Source organism: Balaenoptera physalus, assembly GCF_965194825.1.
Source record: "Balaenoptera physalus genome assembly, contig: SUPER_5_unloc_1, whole genome shotgun sequence".
Lineage (NCBI taxonomy): Eukaryota > Metazoa > Chordata > Mammalia > Artiodactyla > Balaenopteridae > Balaenoptera > Balaenoptera physalus.
In genome coordinates, this window is record NW_028126538.1 from 486,295 (window position 1) to 495,140 (window position 8,846).

Sequence of the window (8,846 nt, forward strand, 5' to 3'; positions counted from 1 at the left end):
CCCAAAGCAGGGACTTGCTAGCAGACAGCTGATGCGACTCCTGGTTTTACCCCTTTCCAGCTGCCTTCTTTCGCTGGAGACTTCGTGGCTTTGTGCTTCACTTTTCTTGTGTGTAGAATGGTGATGATAGCCAGTCATAGAGCCATTATGAAATTACAGGTCTGAAACCCCCACAAAGGGATGGAAACTGCTGAGCATTCCACGTACCAGCCCCAGAGCTGCCCTGGGAGTTGGTACCCACCCGTGAGACCCCCGGCAGCTGCTCAGCATCTGTGATCCTCAGCTTCGTTGTCTGTTTCATAAGATAATAGAAGTCTTACCAGCAGACAACTGATCCAAGGGTTACAGGAGAAAATGAATGTCAAGTACTTAACACCATGCTCATCCACAGGGCGCTGGATCAGGTAGGCTGATGCTAGAGCTCCAGGCTCAGAGGAGAAAGGATGCCTAACGGGACCGCCAAGGCCTCCAAGCTAAATCCCTGCAGGTCAGGGGCAGTCCGCTGCATTCTGTGACCTGTTTCCACAGCCCTTTGCTCTTTTATGTAAGAAAGATGACAGATAATCAACAAGGACCTACTGAATAGCACAGGGAACTCTACTCAACATTCTGTCATAATCTATATGGGAAAAGAATCTGTAAAAGAATGGACACATGTATATGTATAACTGAATCACTTTGCTGTACAACTGAAACTAACACAATATTGTAAATCAGCTATACTCCAATATAAAATTAAATTAAATTTTAAAAAATCAAAACAAAGCAAAGGTGAAGAAAATGTGTAGATCTAATCTTGCACATTTCTCTAAGTGATGATTCAAACCCCACAAATCACGCATGCGCATATATGTATGTGTCTGCAGAGTTCACACCAAACACAAAAGAGAACTTGAAATCAGCACACGTCACAAATAAAAGACAAGAAATCAACTTCCGATGTTCAGAAGTGTGTGGACCCTCATATGTGTAAGTGCAGACAGGCTGCCTAGGAAAGTATATTCTAAGTGAAACTACACCCTTGGCATTTCCTGACCAAAGTCTTCTGTTTTCCTGCTCACCTGGGAGCAGTCTGTGCACTCAGGATTCCCTACCGAGAAGAGGAAGGATCAACTCACCCCCCCCGAATGAAATACTTTCTCAATGCTCTCCATAGATCAAAACATGACTCCATTCATTTTTCTTCTTTATTCAGCAGTTTTCTCCCTGTAAATTATTTCTGCGTGTTTTATCTAAATCTGGGAATACATTTAACTTTCCTCTTGTAATGGGAACAGATGTATCATTAAATCCTCTGAAAGAATACTGTGAATAAAATAGAATAGTATTTCTATTAGGAGTCATTTTTCCCATAAGCCCCCAGGCAACAAATCCTGAAGAACAATTATGGAGAGACAGACTGCAGGGAGAAGAATTGTCACATGTGTGATAAAAAACACACTGCACGGTGTCTTCGCAGGTTATCTCTGATGAGCTATGTTCCCTATAACTAGCCCTTGGAAGCCCTGGTTTTAAAAACCAAAGGATTATGCATCTAATTACATAAATCTCAGCTAGAGAATAGTCAGCCTCATATTGTTATCCGAAAAACTAAGTTTGCCTCTTGGTGGGTGTCGAGCCAAAAGACACAACCAAGACAAAGAGTGAGAGAAGGAAGGATTTGTTACTTGCAGCAAGTAAGTAGAACACTAGGGATCTTTCCCAAAGCGGTGTCTCCCCAAACAGCAAAACTGGGGAAGTTTTAAGCTAAGGGTACATGTATATTCATGAAAGGGCTTGGGAGGTAGGCAGAGCCCAGGCTTTAGTTGATTGAAATCCGGAGGATCAGAAAAGGTCAACGCCATCATCCCTTAGGTTCCGTTTGACCTGGTGCTTGAGTGCTTCAGGCTAATCTTTACCATGGAAACAGAACTGGAAGTCTTTACAACTGATACATTATTACTAGTGCTACTTCTCTTGCCTGATAACAGTCAGCATTCTTGTTTTCCCTTAAGATCCTTCATTACTGAGACCTGTTCAAGGGCAAGCACTCTGGCCAGGCTTAGATCACAAAATGGCTTGTACTAAATTAATAGGTGTTCTCTTATGTCCAGAAAGCCATGCCTGGTTTTCTTTCTCCATAGACCCCCTACCTTATCTGCTTATACTATTTCTTTCCAATTCAGCCCATTTCAACCCAGTAGGACTTTTGGGGACTAACAAACACTGGTATCTAAGATAGAACAAACCACAACTAAGAACTTGAAGTATAAAAGCAATACTGCATGGTATTTCCAAAAGTGCTTAATAAACATTTCACAGGATTGTGCATAAACAACACACTTTTTCTGACATTCTGGCACAAGTAGAATCAGAGAGGCTTAACGTTAAAATGAAGTGCAGAGTCAGCTGTCCAGCATTCTACCCAATTCAAGCACCACAGTCTCCAATAGCATCTTGCACACATGTCCACTGATGGCAGCAGCTGAGGTGCATACATATAGAGAAAAGGGAGATTCTAGAACTTCCTTCTATCATATCACAAAGAAGGATAAATTCACAGAATCAACTACATGAGTGTCCAGGAAAAAAAATTCTTTTTTTTTTTAAACTTTTTAAATTGAGATATATTATACCCTTTAAACAAAATTTCTAATTTTATGAAAGGCATAAAAGGTCACAATTTTTCTTTACTCCTTTGGGGTAGGAAGAGGGAGGCAGAGTTGAGTGCATCCTTAAAAGTCCTTTTCTAATTTAAAATTAAAATCAACATCTGATCTTGACCTAAGAATTTTTCTATTGAGGTATAATTGACATAGAACACTATATTAGTTTCAGGTGTACAATTCAATGATTTGACATTTGTGTGTACTGCAAAATGAACATCACAGTAAGTCTGGTTACCATCAATCACCATACACAGTCACAGATTTTTTTCTTTCTTCTTGTGATGAGAACTTTTCAGATTTACTTGCAGCAACTTGTAAATATGCAATACAGTATTAATAACTATATTCACCATGCTATACATTACATCCCTGTGGCTTATTTATTTTATAACTGGAAATTTGTACCTTTTGAACCCCCTTCACTCATGTCACCTACTTCCCACCCCCATCCCCACCCCCCCAGTCTGGCAACCAACTATCTGTTCTCTGTATTTATGAGCTCCTTTTTTTTCTTTTTAAGATTACTCATATCAGTGAGACCAGAGGTTATCTTTCTCTAACTTATTTCACTTAGCATAATGCTCTCGAAGTCCCTCCATGTTGTCACAAATGGCACAATTTCCTTTTTCTTAATGGCTCAATAGTATTCCAGTGTGTGTATCACATTTTTTTATCCATTCACCCATCAATGAACACTGAAGTTGTTCCCATGTCTTAACTATTGTAAATAATTCTGTAATAAACATGGGTGTGCATATATCTTTTGGAGTTAGTGTTTTCATTTTCTTTGTACAAATACACAGAAGTGAAATTGCTGGATCATATGGTAGTCCCAGTTTTGATCTTTTGAGGAAACTCCATGCTATTTTCCATACTGTCTGTACCAATTTACATTCCCACCAAGAGTGCACAAGTGTCTCCTTCTCTTCACATCCTTGCCAACACTTATTTCTTACCTTTTGATGATAATCATACAAACAGGTGTGAAGTGATATCTCATTGTGGTTTCGATTTGCATTTCCCTGATGATTAGTGACGTTGAACATCTTTTCCTATACCTGTTGGTCAACTGTATGTGTTCTTTGGAAAAATGTCTATTCAGATCCTTTGCCCATTTTTAATTAGATTGTTTGTTTGCTATTGAGTTGTGCGAGATCTTTATATATATTAGATATTAGCCCATTATCAGATACATGATTTGCAAATATTTCTCCCATTCAATTGGTTGCCTTTTCATTTGGTTGATGGTTTCCTTTACTGTACAAAAGCTTTTTAGTTTGATGTAGTCTCACTTGTTTATTTTTACTTTTATTGCCTTTGCTTTTGGTGTCATATCCAAAAAATCATGGCCATGACCAATGTCCAGGAGCTTACCGTATATGTTTTCTTCTAGGAGTTTTATGATTTCAGGTCTTAAATTCAAGTCTTTATTCCATTTTGAGTTAATTTTTGTATGGTGTAAGGTAGTAGTCTAGTTTTATTCTTTTGCATGTGGCTGTCCAGTTTTGCCAACACCATTTGTTGAACAGACTGTCCTTTCCCCATTGTATATTCTTGGCTCCTTTGTGATAAATTAAGTGACCATATATGTGTGCGTTTATTTCTGAGCTCTCTATTCTGTTCCATTCATCAATGTGCCTCTTTTTATACCAATACCATACCATAGTTTTGTAATATAACTTACAATCAGGAAGCATGATGCTTCCAGCTTTGTTCTCTCTTAAGATTGCTTTGGTTATTCAGGGTGTTTTGTGGTTCCTTACACATTTTAGGATTTTTTTGCTCTGTTTCTGTGTAAAATGCCATTGGAATTTTGATAGGGATTGAATTGAATCTGTAGATTGCTTCTGGTAGTATGGACAGTTTAACAATATTAACTCTTCTAATCTTTGAGCCACAGAATATCTTTCCATTTATTTGTGTCTCCTTCAGTTACTTTCATCAGTGTCTTATAGTTTTCAATGTACAGGTCTTTCACCTCCATGGTTAAATTTATTCATAGGTATTTTATTCTTTTGATGCAATTGTGAGTGGTATTGTTTTATTACTAGCATATAGAAATGCAACCAATTTTTGTATATTCATTTTGTATTCTGCAACATTACTAAAGTTGTTTATTAGTTCTAACAGTGTTTTTTTGGTGGAGTCTTTAGAGTTTTCTATATATAATATCATGTCATCTGCAAATATTGACAATTTTACTTCTTCCTTTCCAGCTGGGTGCTGCTGATTTCCTTTTTTTTTTTTTTTTTTGCCTAATTACTCTGACTAGGACTTCTAATACTATGTTGAATAAAAGTGGCGAGAGTGGGCATCTTTCTCTTATTCTTGATCTTAGAGGAAAAGCACAGAGTATGACATCAGCTATGGGCTTCTCATATACGGCCTTTATTGTGTTATAACCAATTTGATTTTATTGCACAGAATTGAATCTAAATTCAACCATAAGCATTTTAATGATTATCATTAAAAGTCTTTTTAAATTGAAAACAAGACTGAGAACTCGTAATAGTGCTGGTTAATTAAAAAAATACACCCTTAAGGATTAAGTTTATTCCATAATTCCAGTGATATATTTTTAGGCTGAAGTACTGATGAATGAAGTACTCCAATGTAGAGGAATCTTGAAAATACTCTGAGTGAAATTAGTTAGTCATAAGGAACCATATATTATATGAGCCCATTGATATGAAATGTCAAAAAGGACAAACCTATAGAGACAGAAAGTAGATGAGTGTTTGCTTGGGGCTGTGGGAGATGGGAGACTTGTAGGCTAGAAAAAGAAAGATTTCTTTTTTTGGAAATTGATAAAATTTCCAAAATTTTTTTTATCAATAAAATTGATAAAATAGATTGTGGAGATGAATGCACAACTCTGTGAATATACAAAAAAACAATTGAATTGGACACTTTAAGTAGGTGAATTGTACAGTAGGTGAATTATATCTCAAAGCTGTTTTTAAAAAGGAATACAGAAACTCTAGAAAAACATTGAATCCATTGACATCTACTTTACCACACTATTCCAAATAGAAATGTAACTGAAAAATGGGAGTTAAAAAACATAAGCAGCAATATCCGTTATTTACTGCCATAATAATGCTGTGAATCAACCAGAAACCTCAGTGGCAGACACCACTTTACTGAGCTCAGGGGTCTCAAGACCACACTCTTGGCTCAGCAGGTGTTCTGGTCTCCTGCGCACCTGCCTTGGGGAGGCTGTTGTCCGCTGATGGAGAATGGCCCCATCTGAGATGACTGGACTTGTGTATCATTGCTCAGCAAACAAACCCAGGCACCTCTCACCGCGGTGGCACAGAACTAAGAGAAGAAGCAGAAAAATACAAGTCTGTTCTGATCTTCGTGTGTCACATCAGCTGGCATTCCATTGACCGAAGTAAATCTCATAACCTAACTCGGGATCAAGGGTCGGGAGAACAGATTCTGCCTCTTCAGTAAAAGGAGCTGAAAAGCCATGTGGCAAAGAGGGTGAATCCAGGAGCGTGAAGAATGAGGACCATTTAGACCTCAGTCTCTGCCCAGCACAGGGTATTTGTGATGGAAGAAAACTGAGCAGAAATTAAATATTTGCCATCTGGCAGCTTCACTTTCTCACCATTTTCACTTAAAATTGTATCAGAGGGCTTCCCTGGTGGCGCAGTGGTTGAGAATCTGCCTGCTAATGCAGGGGACACGGGTTCGAGCCCTGGTCTGGGAAGATCCCACATGCTGCCGAGCAACTAGGCCCGTGAGCCACAACTACTGAGCCTGCGCGTCTGGAGCCTGTGCTCCGCAACGAGAGAGGCCACGATAGTGAGAGGCCCGCGCACCGCGATGAAGAGTGGCCCCCGCTTGCCGCAACTAGAGAAAGCCCGTGCACAGAAACGAAGACCCAACATAGCAATCAATCAATCAATCAATTAAAAAAAACAAAAGACTCCTCATTTCCTCCTCTTCCCCTTTAAAAAAGAAAAAAAAATTGTATCAGAAACTTTGAAATATCTTTCTGTTTCATCGTGATTTAGATAATAGAAACATTTAACATTTTTGTAATTTAGCTCAAATAATGGCTGCATAATTCAAGTAGATTCAAAAGCAAATACAATCTAACTTATAATAGCAAGTTTTGATATAAATGCCACTGGATGATACTGTGAGTATGTGACATGAGCTGGATGACTTGCTTTTTAATTATAGGAACTTTTAGCTTTTGCAAAGATAACTACTTTTTAAAATGCTTTTCTAGATGTTCTTGTCTTATCACAGAAATACATTCTTATATGTACATGTATAATTCGCATAGAGAAGTGTTAATAACAACTCCCTACACACACACACACACACACACACACACACACACACACACACACACTTCCATTGCTCTATTGTTATGTCATTGACATAACTGATGAAAACTAGTTTCCTTCATGTCCATACACACATTTATAGGATTAGGTTCATTTTCCTTGTATTGTAATTACAATATGATGTTATTCCTCAGCTTGAACTAGATTAAAATTTTGCATTTGTATTTTTCATTTCCATGTGGAAAATGAAATCTTATTTTTGCCTGTCAGTCTAAAACCACTTTGAATCGTAAATTGGTCTCCTATGGTAAACCTTTAAGACCTGTTTTTTTTGTTGCTGTAACCTTTTCTACATGGTGGACTTTATTAGTTACATTAATTAAATAACAAATGCCCACCTTATTGAGCTGGGTATGCTTTAATCCACAGGCACAAATCAAAAGAAAGAAATGATTATAACATTAGAGTTAAAAAACAAAAAGCTTTGGTTGATTTTTTTGTAAAGAATGGTTGAAAAGGAACCTAAAGTCGTTCCTTTATTTGAAGGCTTAAGTAATTGTACCTGCCAGGTAATATATGAGAGGGAGGCCTCTCACTTACCCCCCCCCTTTTGTGTGTTTCAATTACTGGGAAGGTTAATGGTGCTGAACAGCTGAGGTATGAAGGCACCTTTCATTATCTTCCCCATCAGAAGTCCCCAGAGCCCTTTCACCTTCCCTCGTGTTTATGGGAAAAGACAGTGTTCACTCACAGCCCAGAGTACATGAGAACCAACTTCTCACAGCCTAGCAGATCTTTGCCAACATTTTCTGGAAAATAATTCCGCCCCTTTCAGAGCCAGCGTGCAATGTAATTTGAACTCAAATACCAACATCATTTAGAATGACTGAAATAATACCTTGATCTTGTGACTTGTATAGTCTCATTCTTCTAAATTTTAACTTTAATGAGGCTTATTTATTAAGCAAGTACAGAGTATATGGGCAGAATTTTTCTTTGAATATTTTATATTGAATGAATTGAAATAATTGGGATGTTAAAGGACTAGGGAATGATAATGAACATGTATGCACTGAAGCATTTACTCTGTACTAGGTAGGTTCTCTTCTGTATCATATCCCTTTAAGACGCCTCCTCTCTGAATATCGTCCTCCATGTTGACTCCATCAGGATTCACTTACCTAGAAACAATAGGTAACCTGTGACCAGGGCAGATGTTCAGGGAATGGAAAGGAAATTACGGCTCCACCAAACCTCTCTTGCACAAGTACAGATGTGTTTGTATTTAGCCTGAGACAAAAACTTTGTTCCTTTTCCTTCATTATTGTTCCTAACATGCGACAAAGGCAATTGTAGGAAAGGCAGTGTGGCCCTAAATTCTCCCTCAGCTGATCTTTAAGAACGTCCGACATTTTCCAAAGAAGATTTTGATCTAGGGAAGGATATCAAGCTCCAAATTAAGGTGGAATATGTGGGAAAAAGGTCACTGGGATAGGGTTGCCAGGTAAAATACACCATGCCCAGATAAATTTGAATTTCATATAAATATATAGTTTGGGAGACATACTTACAATCAACAAATATAAATCTGGCAACCTAACATTGCACTGCACGGTATAGATGGCAGATGATTTTAAAAAGGAGGGTCATGGGGATATAAAAAAAGAATGTGAAACTCAGAGTTTTTTCTAGGGTAAGGGTCAACAAACTGGCATGAGGTCCAAATCTGCTTTGTTCCTGTCTAAACAATGTTTCATTGAAACACTGCCACACCCATTCATTAAGTACAGTCCAAGGCTGCTTTCACTCTGCAGTGGCAGCGTTCAGGAGTTGCAGGCCCACAGAGCCTAAATATTTACTATCTGGCCCTTTAACCAAATAATAAAAAATA

At 38.1% G+C, this 8,846-nt stretch overlaps 1 protein-coding gene across 1 annotated transcript in view; it reads right to left on the minus strand.

Moving 5' to 3' along the window:
* LOC309662161 (contactin-associated protein-like 3) overlaps nucleotides 1-5,905 on the minus strand; it is a 100,301-nt gene extending 94,396 nt beyond the window's left edge. Inside the window, exon 1 of the transcript XR_014264551.1 lies at nucleotides 5,854-5,905. The gene's annotated coding sequence lies outside the window, so the exon portion shown is untranslated. The remainder of the gene's footprint in view (nucleotides 1-5,853) is intronic.
* Nucleotides 5,906-8,846: the final 2,941 nt, after the last annotated feature.